General features: G+C 45.2%; 1 protein-coding gene across 1 annotated transcript in view; it reads right to left on the reverse strand.

The window, feature by feature from the left end:
- The window catches only part of SCAF8 (SR-related CTD associated factor 8), a 1,875,331-nt gene that overhangs the window by 959,444 nt on the left and 900,633 nt on the right, over positions 1-15,254 (reverse strand). The window lies entirely within an intron of this gene.

Below are 15,254 nucleotides of genomic sequence, written 5' to 3' on the forward strand. Positions count from 1 at the left end.
GTGGCAAGAATCTCAGTTATTAATCTGAGGTGGTTGTATTACATCTATGGTGACAATCGACTCAGATTTATAGAGTACAGCTACCCCAACCCCCCTTCCTCGAAGCACGATCTAGCCATTGTATGTTGTACCCAGGTGGTAACACTTCACTGTCTGTAGTGTTAGGTTTTAACCAGGTTTCAGATAAACAAAGAATCTCAGGGGAGTGGACATCCAGAAGTGCATGCAATTCATGTACCTTGTTATTAATGCTTCTAATATTGAGATGACAGGCTAGGAGAGAGTTAGTTTGTATATTAATTGTAGGTTTGTAGCTTAGATTGCAAGTAGAGGGGGTATGTGTATCTGAAGTGGATAATAATATGCATAATATGAGGAGAAAAGGGACTGAAGGAAAAGTGTACAGAAACAGGCCTGCCAAACTAATGGAGAAGTTGTCTGTTGCCCATGCTTTTAAAAGGTGCAAGCAGCATTTGAAAAAAAAAAAAAAAAAAAAAGTTATCCACTTGTACTTCATACTTTTAGTCCAACTAGATGTTACCTCTAACAGTAATTTGTCTAGCTAATGGCATTACTAATACGTTTCTTAGTACAACGTTTCTTAATCAAGAATCTGGACTTATGTACACCTTCAAGCCTCTTCGTCATGTCATTTTAAGGTACTTACTTGGGCCTGATTGGTTTGTTTTTAAATATTTAAGAAAACATTTTACTAAATGAAAGTGGCATTAATAAGAAGTTATGTACTCACCATAACGTTCCATGTGAGTTGTTCATCTCGCCTTCATTCTTGACTGATGGGTTCGGAGCCGATCCATCGGCTCCGGTATGGTCATATGCAAAGCTCGAGGTATTCCAGTAGCTCGAGGCCAAGCCCAAATCCCATGATGCACTGTGAATTACCTCAGATCTTGTTTGCTGCATGTACTATAACCATATAAATCAGTTATCCCCTTATGGAAAAGGAGACGACATTGAGCAACCAGAATGAGACCAACATCTAGGTCAGCTACCAGCCAGGAGGGGGAAGGAAGGAGGAACATAAGAATGAAGGCGAGATGAATGTGGAACGTTATGGTGAGTACATAACTTCTTAATGTGAAGTTGTTCAATCTCGCTGTTCATTCTTGACTGACTGGTAGCATCCCTAGCACCATCAATCTCAGGTGGCTCATGGGAGTACATTCTTCAGGACAGTAGACCCAAAAGAAGCCCTGTCCCTGGAGGCCTTATCAACTTTGCAATGAGTCATAAAGGCATGAGGTTTTGACCAAGTTGGCTGCTGCACAAATGTTATCAAGGGGCAGTTTGGCTTGGAACACAGAGGATGTAGAAACTGCTCTGGTTAAGTGCACTTTAATCCTGTGTTGCAAAGGCATATTAGCAGCTGAACAGACAAAGGTGATACAATCAGATAACCATTTAGACAGAGTTGTTTTAGCCACTGGTCTACCTTTTCTGGATTCAGAGAATGAAACAAAGAGCTAGTCTGATTTCCTGATATCTTTTGTTCTATCCAAATAAAATCTAAGCTGTCTGTGAACATCAAGTTTGTGCAGCATAGACTCCAACTTGCTGGAATGATTAGGGAAGAAAACTGGTAATGCAATAAACTTGGTTGATATTGGTTTCTGAACAAACTTAGGGCAAAAAGGAGGGATTTGTCCCAAGTGATACTCCTGTCAGCATGAAAAATCAAATAAAGAACGCTGATAGATAAAGCCTGAAGCTTTGACACTCTGGGGGCAGAAGTAATAGCTACCAGAAATATGGTTTTCCACAACAAATATTTGAGGTCACAAGATGATGCTGGTTCAAACGGGGGGAGGATTACACATGACCGCATAAAATTTAGATTCCATGGAGAGTAGGGAGTTTTCACAGGTGGTCTCACATGAAATGTCCCCTTCAGAAAGGCTTTGGATAACTTGTGGGACATATTTAACCAGTCAATCCCAAGATGAAAATTAGATATAGCAGCCAACTGAACCCGAACTGTTGCTGCTGCTGCTCCTTTGTTAAAAATCAGAGTCAAGAATTCTAGTATGGATGTCAAGGAAGCTTGGTAGGGATCCATGCTATGCTTAGAGGCCCATATGGAAAATCTTTTCCACTTACTAAGATATAATCTTCTAGTGGACGGCTTAGTAGAAGACAAAAGGATCTGTTTTGTCTCATTGGAAAAGTTATGAAGCCTGGCTATGAGGGGAACTGGAGCAGCCAAGCTGTCAGCTTCAATGACTGCAGAGAGGGATGAAGGTCCCCCGACAGATGTGTCAAAAGGTCTGGAACTGGGTCCAGAATCCAGAGATCCTCCAAGAGATGATGTTGAAGGAATGGGAACCAAATCTGCTGAGGCCAATGAGGGGCTATAAGGATGATGGTCCTTCCCAGGGATTTTGCTTTCTGTAGAACCTTGGGAATCAATGGAATTGGTGGAAATGCATAGAGGAGATCCGGGGGCCAATCGTGTACGAGTGCGTCCCTCGGGGCTTCTCCCAGAGGGGGAAACAGGGCAAATTAGCTTCTGAATTTTGTGTTGATGTGACTGGCAAAAAGGTCGCACCAAGGCTGGCTCCAAATGCAGAAAATCATGTCCACAATCTCTTTCTTGAGGGACCACTCGTGTGGCAAGACTGCCCTGCTCAGTTTGTCTGCTATCACTTTGGACCTCCCTGGGATGTGCATTGCCAACAGAAAGCACTGAAAGGAAACAGCCCACTGCCAAACTTTGAGGGCTTCTTGGCAAAGGGGGTAAGATCTGGTTCCCCCTTGCTTGTACAAGTACCAGACCACTGACATTGTCTGTCTGAATCGCAATCGTTCCTACAGGAAGAAAGTCCTGGAAGTACTGCAATGCCAAAAGTACTGCTCTCATCTCCAGAACACTGATATGCAAGTGTGACTCCTGATCAGTCCATGTGCCTTGGGCAGTCTTTCCCTGAAAATGCCCTCCCCCCCCCAATCAGGGAAGAGTCCGTGGTCACAATGGCTACTGGAGGGAGTAGAACAAAGGGGCGTCCTATGGTGACATGAAGAGACGTCAACCACCACCACTGAAGATCTTTCTTGCAAGTGCTTGTAATCAATATAGTGTGGTCCACGGGTAGTTCCTGTTAAGACCACTGAGTGAACAAAAGCCACTGAAGGATCCGCATATGCATCCTTGGTAATGATATGGCTAGGATTGCAGCAGCCATTATACCCAATACTGTCAGAACTTATGAAGCCAGTGCTCTGTCTTTTGATACCAATGTGCTGACATGCTGACGAAGAAGAAAGACTCTTACGATTGGTAGCCTCAGAGTGGTGGTTGAGTTGTCTAGCTCTGCCCCGAAGAAAAACGATGTGCTGTGATGGCGACAAAGCAGACTTTCTCGAATTGACTAATACCTAAATGATTACAGTGTGACAGAGTGTACTCCCTTACCTGAATAAGTTGATGCCTGGTGGTGGCGGTAAGGAGCCAATCGTCTAGGTATGAAAACACCTGGAATCCTAGACGCCTCAGGTGAGCCGTGACCACTGCCGTACATTTGGTGAACACTCTGGAGGCTGTAGTGAGACCAAAGGGCAGGGCTCGAAACTGAAAATGATAGGCTCCCAGCTAGAAACGCAGGGGATTTCTGGATGGCCTGGCCATCTTTATGTGGTAGTACGCATCCTTGAAATCTACTGAGCAGATCCAACTGTCTTTCCCTAAGAAGGGAAGAATAGACTGAAGCGTGACCATCCAGAACTTCTCTTTCTTTACATATTGGTCGAGTCTGCTGAGGTCCAAAATGGGTCTCCAGTCCCCCTGTTCTCTTTGGAACCAAAAAGAAACTTGAATAAGTTCCGGATCCTGTCTGGTCTGCTGGGACTGGCTGATGACTTTTTTGTAGCAACTTTCGGACCTCTATAGTTGCTTGTTCCCTGTAACTGGGTGGAACGTCTGGGATTCTCCATATGGATGGGGGGGGGTGGCGAATGGTATGAAGTACCCTCTGGAAATGATACTTTGTACCCAGCTGTCTTATTTCTTGCCAGGCGTCTGGGTACAAAGATAAGCGACCCCCGACTCCTTCCAGAGCAGGACAGTCGGGCCTCCTTTCAGGAGTGCTGATGGGGTTGCCCAGAGAAGTGATCTCTGTCACCCTGATGTTGCGGACCCCCTCTGTCGCGAGGGCGGCGTCTTCCACTATTACCCCCTTCTCTGCCCCTGGAGGGGGGGGTTCACCACGTGTGTCCTGAAAGGCTCCTTGGGCTTTCCAGAACCACATTCCCCCCTTTTCACCTTTGGGATAAGGTTGGGTAGGGGTGGAAAAATGGACTCCAAAGGCAGACAGTCTTTCCCTCCTCTTCACACCTGGTCAAGGCTTCCCTCACTTTAAGGCCAAAAAGGGATGAGCCATCAAAGGGAGTGTTAACGAAGGATGACTTGAAGGGCTCCGCGAAGGAACACAAGCGCATCCAGGAATGTCTTCTAAGAGCAATTCCTGTACCCGCTGCCCTACTCATTCCATTAGCTGCATAGGATATGAAACGTATGGATGAGTTGACAATAGAATTTAGGGTAGAAAGCTGGGCAGCAACTTTGTCAGAGGCACCTGCAGCTACTGTACCCTGAAGAGCATCTCCCAGCTCCTTAAGATCATCTCTCTGCAACCTAGTAAAATTGGTTAAGCAGTTCAGTGAAAGGAGAGCAAAAGTCGTTGAACTGAACATGTGTTTCCCATATCTATTCATGATCCTAGACTCTTTATTAGGAGGATGGACAGATGAGAAAGTCTCAGAAATTTCCTTTTTGGTGGCCGCCGCCAACACGGCATCAACTGGGACTCCTTTGGATAAGAAAGTTTTGTCCGCTGGGGCTGATATAAACTTGTTAAGCCTCCTAGGGACGGGATCCATGGAATGGACTCCGGTGACTCACGCCCATCGAGAAACCAACTGCATAAGCTCATCGAAGGGCGGAGACACCCAAGAGATCGAGGGTTGAGACCCGAAAGCCTTCAGGCTCAGTAGGGCTTTTGGACTGCCAGTCACCCCTCTGCCTAAGGATCACGAGTATCTCAACATAGGAGATATCCTCAGAGGGGGACCGTGGGGGCCCTTCTGACTCATCCAAGTCAGTGTCAGAGGTTAAAGACTCCTGTGGGGAGAGCAAGTGTCTCCTCTTGCACAATCTCTTCCTGGGGACCTCCTTAGTGGGAGCCACTGGGGAGGTCTCGGAAGAGCAGGGGGCACCCTATGGGGTTACCTGGGGCTCTGGGTCTCTACGCTTAGCCTGGATGATGGAAGCAGACACAGGCACTTTAGGGGATGAGGAAGCAAGACCTGAAGTAGAGGATGTCTTTGGAGACAGAGCTCTCCTCATGGCTTCGAAGGCACCACGGCTCCAATGGGAATAAATCGACAGATCCGAGGGAACCGTCAAACCCTCCCGCACCAAGGCAGTGGGCTCCGAGCCAGAGGTAGGCGCGAACTCATCCGAGCCGAAGCCCTAAGAGGAAGAGTCGGCACCAAGTTGGTCCGACTATTCTCCCAGAATCCGACTGGAGAGTGTCATCTCCTAGAGTACCCAGTCAGTGCCAAAGACACTAGAGTAGGTCTTGGCTCCGAAGGCGCCACGAAGAGCAGGTCTGATTCTTCTGGTTCCGAAGGGCTGATAGGAGGAGGAGTAGATGTCTTTGGCTCCGAAGCCATTTGTGTCAGAGCTGATAATTTAGCAAGGCCTGGTGCCTGTAAATGCTTCTGTACCAATCGATCCATATCTAAATCTGAAAGGCTGACAGATGACCTAGATGAATGCACCGATGGTGCTGATTGGAGCAATGGTGATTGAGGCACTTCGGATACTGGCTTCAAGGCTGTGGGCCGGCTCCAAAAAGAGAAGACAGTCGGCTCTGAAAACTGTGGAGCAGATGCCTCATCAGATTTTTTTGATTTCGATTTTTTTGAGTCCTTAGATTCAGTAGATGATTTTGAGGATGAGGATTTGCTGGCAACATCCTGGTCACTCAATGCCTCTTGAAAGGGGTGTTTTAGCACACCTCTATCCATCAATTTCCTTTTTCTCTCTAAAAGCACCCTAGAAGAAAAGGAATAGCAGATTGCACAAGACTTGCAGGTGGACAGCCCCTAAATAATATACACATGTAACATGCCCATCAGTGACAGACATTTTCTGGTTACAGTCCGGACATTTTTATAAACCAAGACTTGGGATGCTTGTCCTTATCTGTCATAACACTCTAACTCACGCGGATCCAAAAATACTGAGAAATAAACAATAGGCTCTGAATACACACAGACACACACACACACACACACACACACACACACACACACACCCTAATATAAAAGTATTGAAAAACTCTTAACTACTGTAGAGTAAATGTAGCAGACACACAAACTAACTAGGCCGAAAAACGAGGCCAACTATCTAAAGAGTAAATATAATAAGTGAATTATCACAGCAAAAAACTCTAATACTATAATGCTAAGTGCTATAGGATAAGCAAGACACACTTAGTTCAACTTGGACAAAAACATCGAGGCCGACTAAAGACTAAATATAGCAGGAATATGATATTACACAGGCAGGGGAAAGCTATAAAAGCTAACTAACTAGTTATGAAAAATACTAGGAAAAACTATTTCTGAAAGCTAGTAAATAGAAAAATTTAAAAGTTACTGGCCCGAACATACACTGGAACCTCCGATCAGATGCTGCGGCAAAGTAGATCTGAGGTAATTCACAGTGCATCATGGGATAGGGGCTAGCTATTGGAAGACCTCGAGCTTTGCATATGGCCGTACCAGAGCCAATGGATCGGCTCCGAATCCGTCAGTCAAGAATGAACGGCGAGCTTGAACAACTTCACATTATCTTTTATCTTGTATTTAATAAAGCAACTGATGTGCTCACACATGTTCATGTTTGTTTCTTCACTTCGGCTGACATTTGTGTCTGTCCATAACAGTAGGGAATGCTACTGAATTCCTTCACTTCTGCATTCTTAGATCCCCTGAGTGGGCTCCCCAGGTCCCATCTGAGTCATCTGATGTGGGTATCTGGGTGTCTGGCCCAGTTTGAACAGGATTTTGATACAAGTTCATCTGATGTACCCACTATAAGAGCTCTTTCTTGTTACACAGCAAAAGGATGGAATGCTGCTTGAACTGGGCATGCTGGCAATTATGAGATACCAATGAAGCTTCCTTATGCATAATCTTGCTATAGGGACCATTAGGACTTAAGAGGCCATGTAAGCCAGTGTTAAGAGACACTACCTTGCAATTATTTGGTTTTGCTGAAAAACAGAAATGAAACAACTGGACAGGAACAGGGCTTTTTCCTGAGGAAGAAATGACCTCTGCTGAATGGTACACAGATGGATACTCAGAAACCATACTTGTCTCATACCTAGTAGATGTGACTTTGACGAATTCAGAGAGTCCTAGGTTTCGGAAGCAGACCAAGGTGAAGCGTGGAGCTGTGCATCTCTCCTGGGGTAGGTGCCTGAATCAGGAAGTCAAACTGATATCAGTAAATATGGATGCCCTTGGCCTCAGAGAAGGTACTTTACGAATATACTGAGTTCAGAACACAAAGCCAAACAGCAAGGACATGAATTGGAAATGGAAAAGCACTTGTAATGCACGTCTTCCCTGCTTATGGATGTGTGACGGAAAGCATCTTTCAAATCCAGGATGACCAAGATAGCTTGAGAAAGCAGCAAAGAGGTTTGAATTAGCACCTGGAACTCTGGTACTTGAGTTGTTTAACCCTGACAACTATAAGTCTGGCTTCCATAGCTGTCTTTTCGTCAGACAAGGAACAATCTTGAGTAGAAGCCTGTACCTTGATGCTTTTTTGATGCCCTATGTAAGGCACCCAGTAAGAAAAAATCTGGTAACCAGGGGATTTAAACTGCCTTTGCTCCAGGGAACTGGTGTGATAGCTGAACTTTGGCTTTTCAAAAAAGTGAAGCCTGTATTCACTAAGCAAATATTTGCAGAACAAGTTATCTTCAGTAAATGTATCCACTCTTCCACAGGCAGTGCTAAATGGACCGTATTTTTCCTACTTTATATATGTCCAAAGTAATGGCACTGAACCATTAATTGAACAAATGCATACAGGCAGTCCCCCAGGATCAGACAGCATTCATTCCTGATTCATATACTACTTCAGAAATTTTGTGAGTGAATTCCTCAAACATATACAGCTTATGCCAAACACAAAACACTATGCCCTCAATCTAGAAAAACTGCCATAGTAAACCCACTTCCAATGCAAACCACTCTCTCAAAATCATCACATTACTGCCAAATTATCATTTTCCCTATGAAATGATCAAGGTCTTAAGAATCCATTTCACTTCTGGGTGACCAGTCTCTGTTATCCAGCCTACACCTCTGACTGAAGTGCCGGGCCAACTAGAATTCCTAAAACTGGACAGTACAAAGAGGTAATCTCCATGGGGAGTCTTGAAGAAACCCTCTCCTCAGGGGGATAACATGTATATTTAGTTAAAAAAAAAAAAACTCTTTGTTTATTAACTTTCTGATGAATAACAACTTAATGACCTTACATAGACCTTCCCCGATATAAGGGTTTTCTTGGAAGGGGGTGAAAGGCTGTGGGGGTTAAGACTGTTTCCAGATTGGTGGTTTGAAAATACCTCATTTGCACAGAAATGAGGGAGTACTAGTGGTTTGGGTCATTTCTGATCCTCACTTTCCTAGATTACATGATGTATTTAAAGTAGTGGAGAAGCTAGCACCTTCACAGAAAAGAGTACTAATAAATAACACGTCTGAAACTGGTGCTGAGAAAGGATCAATGTTTCTGCTCGTGCCCCAAATAACAAATCCCTTCCACTTACTGTTGTAGACTTTTGTGGCAGAAGCCTTTTGCGAGGCCAAAAGAATTTTCCAGACCGGGGACTTGAGCCTGGGCTGTCTCAATAGGGTTGGAAGTGGAGAAACCAAGCAGTCAATTTGAGGACTCGAAGGTTCAGATGTTGCATTCCTGATGGGTGAGAAAGGAGGCCCTGATTTGGCTCCAGAATCCAAGGAGGATATTTCAGATGAGACCACAGAAAGGGGAACCACACCTGATGAGGCCAGAAGGGGGCAATGAGGATGACTGAGCTTTTCAATCTGCTTGCCTTCTGAAGAAACTTGAGGATGACCGGAAGAGGAGGGTAAGCATACACAAGACTTGGGGGCCAATCGTGGCCTAGTGCATCCCTTAGTGGCTTCCCCAGAGGAGGGAATCAGAGCAAAGAACTTGCTGCACTTGTTTGGGGGGTGGGGGACAAAGATCGCAGCAAGGTTGACCCAAACTGTTGAAGATCATGTTCACTACTGATGGTTGACGGACCACTTGTGTGGAATCAAGTGATCTGCTGAGTCTGTCAGATAGTTGGTTTTCCCCAGGATATGCGTTGCAATTAGAAAGCAATATGAAGATATTGCCCACTCCCACACTTTCATGGCCTCCCTGCACAAGAGGTAAGAATGGGCTCCTCCTTGCCTGAGGATGTACTTGCGAACTGCTTTTGCTTCGAGCACCGCATGGCAAGAAAGACTGAAGAAAATGGCGTCGGCTGCATCTTATATACCCCTAGCGCACTGACATCAGGGAAGAAGTGACAGCAACCGACGCCGGACCAAGACTTTGGAACTCTGGCCGACTGCGGGACCGTCTGAGGGCAGGATAACCCAAGTGTTATGAATGCAGCAGTGAACAGAAGCAGAGAGATCTCCTGGAGCGCCTGTCTATTTTGATGTGATAGTACGCATCCTTGAGATCTATACAGCACATCCAGTCACCCTTGTACAACAGTGGCAGAATGGACTAAAGTGGAACCATTCGGAACATCGACTTCTTTACATACTCATTCAACTTGCTCAGATTCAGAATGGGACTTATGTCCCGTCTTTTTCAGAACTGAAAAGAAACGGAAGTAGGTTCCGAATCATTTCTGTTCAGCTGGGACCTCTTGGTTAACTTTTTTAGCAACAGTTGGATTTTCTGTGCTGCCTTCTCCCACTGACTGGGTGGCATGTCAGGAAGGCTTCTGGAGTTTGGAGGTAGCAGGGAAAAGGGAATGTAGTAACCTCTGAATATTACGCTTAGCGCGCAATGGTTTTGAGTCAATTGGGACGTCGGGGTGCAAAGCTAGTCAGCCCCTGACTGCCTATAGACACAAGTCAGGTAACGCTTCAGGAGCACTGGTAAGGCTTAAAAGGAGGGGTTCCGTAAATGCCCTCGTTATGCAGACCCCCTCTCTGCCTTTAGGGCAGTGTCTACCATCAAACCCTCCTCCTCTGCCTCTAGAGGAGGGTTCTCCGCGCAGGTCCTGGAAAGGACCTTGGGACTTACGGAACCACATTTTCTTACACCCACATTGGTTCCTGAAGTAGGACCTCTTGGGGGGGGTTTGAAAACTTCATTCCAACAGAAGAAAGGGTCTTCCCATCCTTCGTGTTGCGGGTAAGTCTCTCTCTGATGGCCCAAAAAGGGAGGAGCCATAATCAGGGGCATTGGCAAAATGCCTTAAAGGTTTCCACAAAAACACATAGCTGCATTTAGGTGAGCCTCCTTCGGGAAAGTCCTGAACTGACTGCTCATGTGGTGCCCCTCCATGGTATAGGAAATTAACTTCATCAATAAGTTGGCGGCAGACAAAAGAGTGGCCAGCTTGGGAAAAACTTTCTTAAATTCCTCTGCAGGCACAGACTCAGAGAGAGGTTGACAGTTCCTTGATCAGGTGCCTCTGCAGCAAAGTAAAATGAGCCAAATAGTTCAACGACCTCAGCACAGAGGTTGCCGTGGGGTACAAGCACTTGCCAATCCTGTCCAGTGCTCAAGATTCCTTGTTAGGCAGATGGACTTTGGCAGCAGCTTCTGCCAGCTCTTTCTTGGTAGATACCATGTCTCTACAATGGCATCAACTACAGGACCCGTACTCCAGTGTTTCCTGTCTGCGGGGGGCAGCAGAAACTGATCGGGTCGCTTGGGAATGGTTTGGTGTCCAGTTCCATCCATGCTTGGCGAGACACTAAATCCACCAGGACATCTGCCAGAGGTGTCACCCAGGACGTAGAGGGGCCCATTCCGAACACCTCCAAGAGAATGGATTCCTCAGAGGAAGGAGGTTGGGCAGACCACCCACTTTTTTGCTTTAGGATCTCTAATATGTCCCCAAAGGAGATGTATTCAGGTGGGGATCGGGGGGATCCCTCCCTCTCATCGAAGTTAGTATCCTCGGTTAAGGACTCCAGCGGGGAGTTCACGTGCCTCCTTTTGCACGTCATCTTCCAAGGGACTTTCTCAGCTGGGTGTTCTGGAGTAGTGTCGGAAGAAGGGGATTCCACCTGAGCAGGAGACAGCTTGGAACACTACGACTATTGGGAGGATGAGAGAGAGCAAGGCCCGGATCTGACAGTGGTAGAGGGGCAGATTAGGGAACCTGTGGCATCAGATCTCCAACTCGGGAGAAAATCCCCTACACTACCTGGAAAGCCAAAGGACCAGGAGAAGTCCTTTCCGTCTCCCCTAGAGCTGAAACCACCAAGGAAAAACAGGCAGGACTCACGCTGGATCCATGGCCACCAGAAGTGCTCGGAGCCTGTTGAGTGCCGAAGCCCCTAAGAGAAGGGACGGCTCTGAAAAGGACGGAGCAGATTCCAGTCCCCTAGAACCAGTACGAATGTCCAGCTCTGAGACTTGCTCTGTTACGAAAAGGCCAGAACACAGCTCATCAAAGGTATTACTGGAGTCAGGGAAGGGAGCTTCCTCTGTGCCAAGCACAACGCGCACAGTAGTCCTGAATCCTGGGACTCAGGAGCCATGGGACTGATCGGAGAAGGAATCCTGATAGGCTGACCTGGATAACTCAAGGATCTGACGGGACGGAGCCATGACTACCCCCCCTCTGGATCTGGGCCTTAAGAAACCTCATCATTCTCTCCATGTCCGCCTCAGACCAGCTTCTTGAAGGCCTGGAGGAAACTGATGAGGAGGACCAGGAGTGCTTCGACTTGGAAAAGAGGGCCGGAGACTTCGTCGAGGGGCTCGGATCCAAGGGAATGGGATCCAAAATTGGAGCATACAAAGCCATAGGGGATATGATAATGATCTCTCCGGATCTGTAGAGGCTGTAGGATCTGACCAGGGAGGTAGCTTCTGCAGATCCAAAAGAGTTGAACCCATAGATCTCTTAAGCTTAAGTTCAAGAGGGTCCCTTGGGGAGACAGTGAGGAATCTCTCTTTAGATTCCTTAAGAGCAAAAGAAGCCAGAGAAAGGGTCTGAGCCTCCGGAGCCAAGGAGGGAAGAAGGCCCTTAAGAATAAGGTTATTTCGATGATCTGCAAGAGCCCAAGGACTGAAGGTGGCACACATGCAGCACTCAGCGTTCTAATGATCGGAACCCAGGCAGTACACACGCACTCCTTCTGGAGATCCTGGTTGGGGATTTTATGCCCACAAGAAGTACTATCACAGCATCATTAATGTTATTAGAGAGAACTCGGCCATAATTACTTAAATCTCATATTTAATCGACATCCTTGGAGAAGCTCCTTTTTTTGTGTAAAGGAAAGCCAGAAACATCAGGAGTTGGGTTGAAGGTAGGCCTAGACCACAGGATACATGCACCAGTAAGTGTGGAGCAAACTGTCTTCTGTCAGCACATACAGGAGGGAGATGTGTTTTTCTGTCCTTGTTTAAAGAAAATGATTAAAACCAAAGCAGGAGGTGACTAACTCAATGCAGATGGTTTACAGGGCGAGCTGCAATGACTGTGAAGCATTTTTGTGGGGCAAACACTCAACAGATTCAAAAGGGGGATTTCTGGCCACCTTTCTGAAATTAGAGCCAAGTGCAAGAATAATGTACTGGCGCAGTACCTGCAGCTTCAAGACACACTGGCTTTAAATTTCAAATTATTGATCATGTGGACCTTTTGGAACTGAAAGGAGACATCCCTAATATTTTAGAAAAACATGAACTACTATGGCAGCTGAAACCATTTAGAAAACCTGGGCTTAATTATTACTGCTCCATAAAAAGCATACTAAGATCTCAGAAAACTGACCCACTGTTTAAAAAGACTATTAAAAGACTGACATGGGCCTGATTAATGCTGACATTACTTGCTAATATTGTTTTAAAAACACAAACACTGTTTACTTCTTTTTTGCACTAACTTACAATATTATATAAAGGACATACTTTAGGTGGCTCAAGTATAAATTAATCATTTTTGATGGCTCCACATTAAACGTTACTTTAGATTTTAAGCTGAACACTTTTGTTACACTTTTTCTTTTAGGCAGTGAAAGTCTGATGGCGCATGCAATGTGCATGGGCCTAGTCTTTTTCTGTTTTAAAGGTTGTAATTATTCGAGATCACTCTTACACATGCAAACTGTTTTCTTAGATGCTACACTAACAGATCCCCATGGCCTTAGTGCTTTATTTTTAACTTTTATCACTATTTCTACCTTAGCAATTATTTTCATGTTTTTCATCCTACTTGGGTTTTCACTTGTAGATTTATACAGGGGTTCATTCATATTACGATTTGTTTTTGACACACAAACCTGAAGAAGTATTTGACATGAAAGTGATCTTTGTTAAAGTGGTTTAGTTTATATTCATTACTATATATTCTGGTAGATGTCTAGTGGTAGATCTTTTTATTTAGATATAGTCACAGTTTTGTGCGTTTCAATGAAGGATACTCCATTTTTAACTCGACTGTGGACTATCTACTATTTTCTATTTGATTATTTTGTAGCATGTATTTTATGGTTCAACTTTTACTAAATGAACTAGGTGCATAACACAATTCTGGAAGTGAACATCACAATCCACACTGTGAAGTTTCTTCTTGGTTTGTTTTTGACCCAGTACAGGTTGCATACTGGGTTTTTCTGAGACTGAGGGATACAACGGGTTTTTCTTTTTGCAGGCGGTATATTTACTAGCTAATAACTGAAATTTCAATGGTACTTTTTTCAGTTTCTGTTTTCACACTGGGAGAACTGAAGTTATGATGCTGATCAGTGTGCAGACATATTTGAAGTTCCAAAAGGCATTTAGTGTTGAAAGGCAATGCAATAAGATTCCAGCAAGGTTTTCCCCACTTCTTGAATTTGCTGCTTGCTACTCTGCTGTTCAGAGAGACCATTTGATGGGTCACAGTATCTATCTGCTCACTTTGTCTGCAAACATGTTAGTAATATGTGCAATGCTATTATAGTTACAGCATCATCCATTCCCATATCATCACTATTTTCTACACAGTGGATAAGATCTGGTCCTCCCTTGTAGTTTACATACCATTGCCACACTGTCTGCTTATATGGCAACTGCACCATGAAGTAGCTCATCCTGGAATGCCTGCAACGTGAGGAGAACTGCTCTTACTTAAGAGTGAATGTGCAGAGTGACCTTCTCGGAGCTCCATGGACCGTGTACCATAATGAGAAGTGACACCCCCCTATGAATAGCAGACATGTCATGGTTAACCGTTGAAAGTATCAGACTGATGAATGGTGATCCTGATGACAGATTTTGTGGACTAGTCCACAAATTCTGTCCAACAACCTGTGATAACCTCATTCTGTGGCACATTAGCTTAAACATCTTGTCCCACTGAGCTAGAAAAGTCCATTGTAAAATTCCCATGCTGGGACTGGTTCACAGAACCATTTGTATTGCTGTAGGCATAAGCCAGAGCACCTCGAGGGCCTTTGTTGCTGATGGATTACCCTGCTAAAGTAGAAACGAGACCTCAGAAATTAGAAAGGTAATTCTGTCCTATGGTAGTACAACCGTCTGTCCAATTGGCAGCCTATGAAAATCGGATCTTGTAAAACTTCCAACTGGGATTTAGGTTTACTGTGATCTGCAAAGACAGGCAGATCCAGAGCATGTACCATCTTACTAGAACCAGCTGATCCATCAATGCAACTGCCATGAGCCAATAGTTTAAGTATGTGATGATCGGGTTCTCTGAAAGTCACATGTGAAAAGCGAATGGCGCCATACCTAGGAGGCTGAGGTGAGATCAAATGGTAGTGCCCAAATCTGACAATGACTGGCTCCTACCTGGGAAAAAGAAACATTTCTGAAGCCTTTTCTATCTGCATGCGAAGGTAGGCATCCTGAAGACCGAGACAGCACATCTAATCCCCTGCCTTAAGGCACAGCAGCATGGACTTAACCATGACCATCCACAGTGACT

Source organism: Protopterus annectens, chromosome 1.part0, assembly GCF_019279795.1.
Source record: "Protopterus annectens isolate FY-2018-M chromosome 1.part0, PAN1.0, whole genome shotgun sequence".
Classification (NCBI taxonomy): domain Eukaryota; kingdom Metazoa; phylum Chordata; order Ceratodontiformes; family Protopteridae; genus Protopterus; species Protopterus annectens.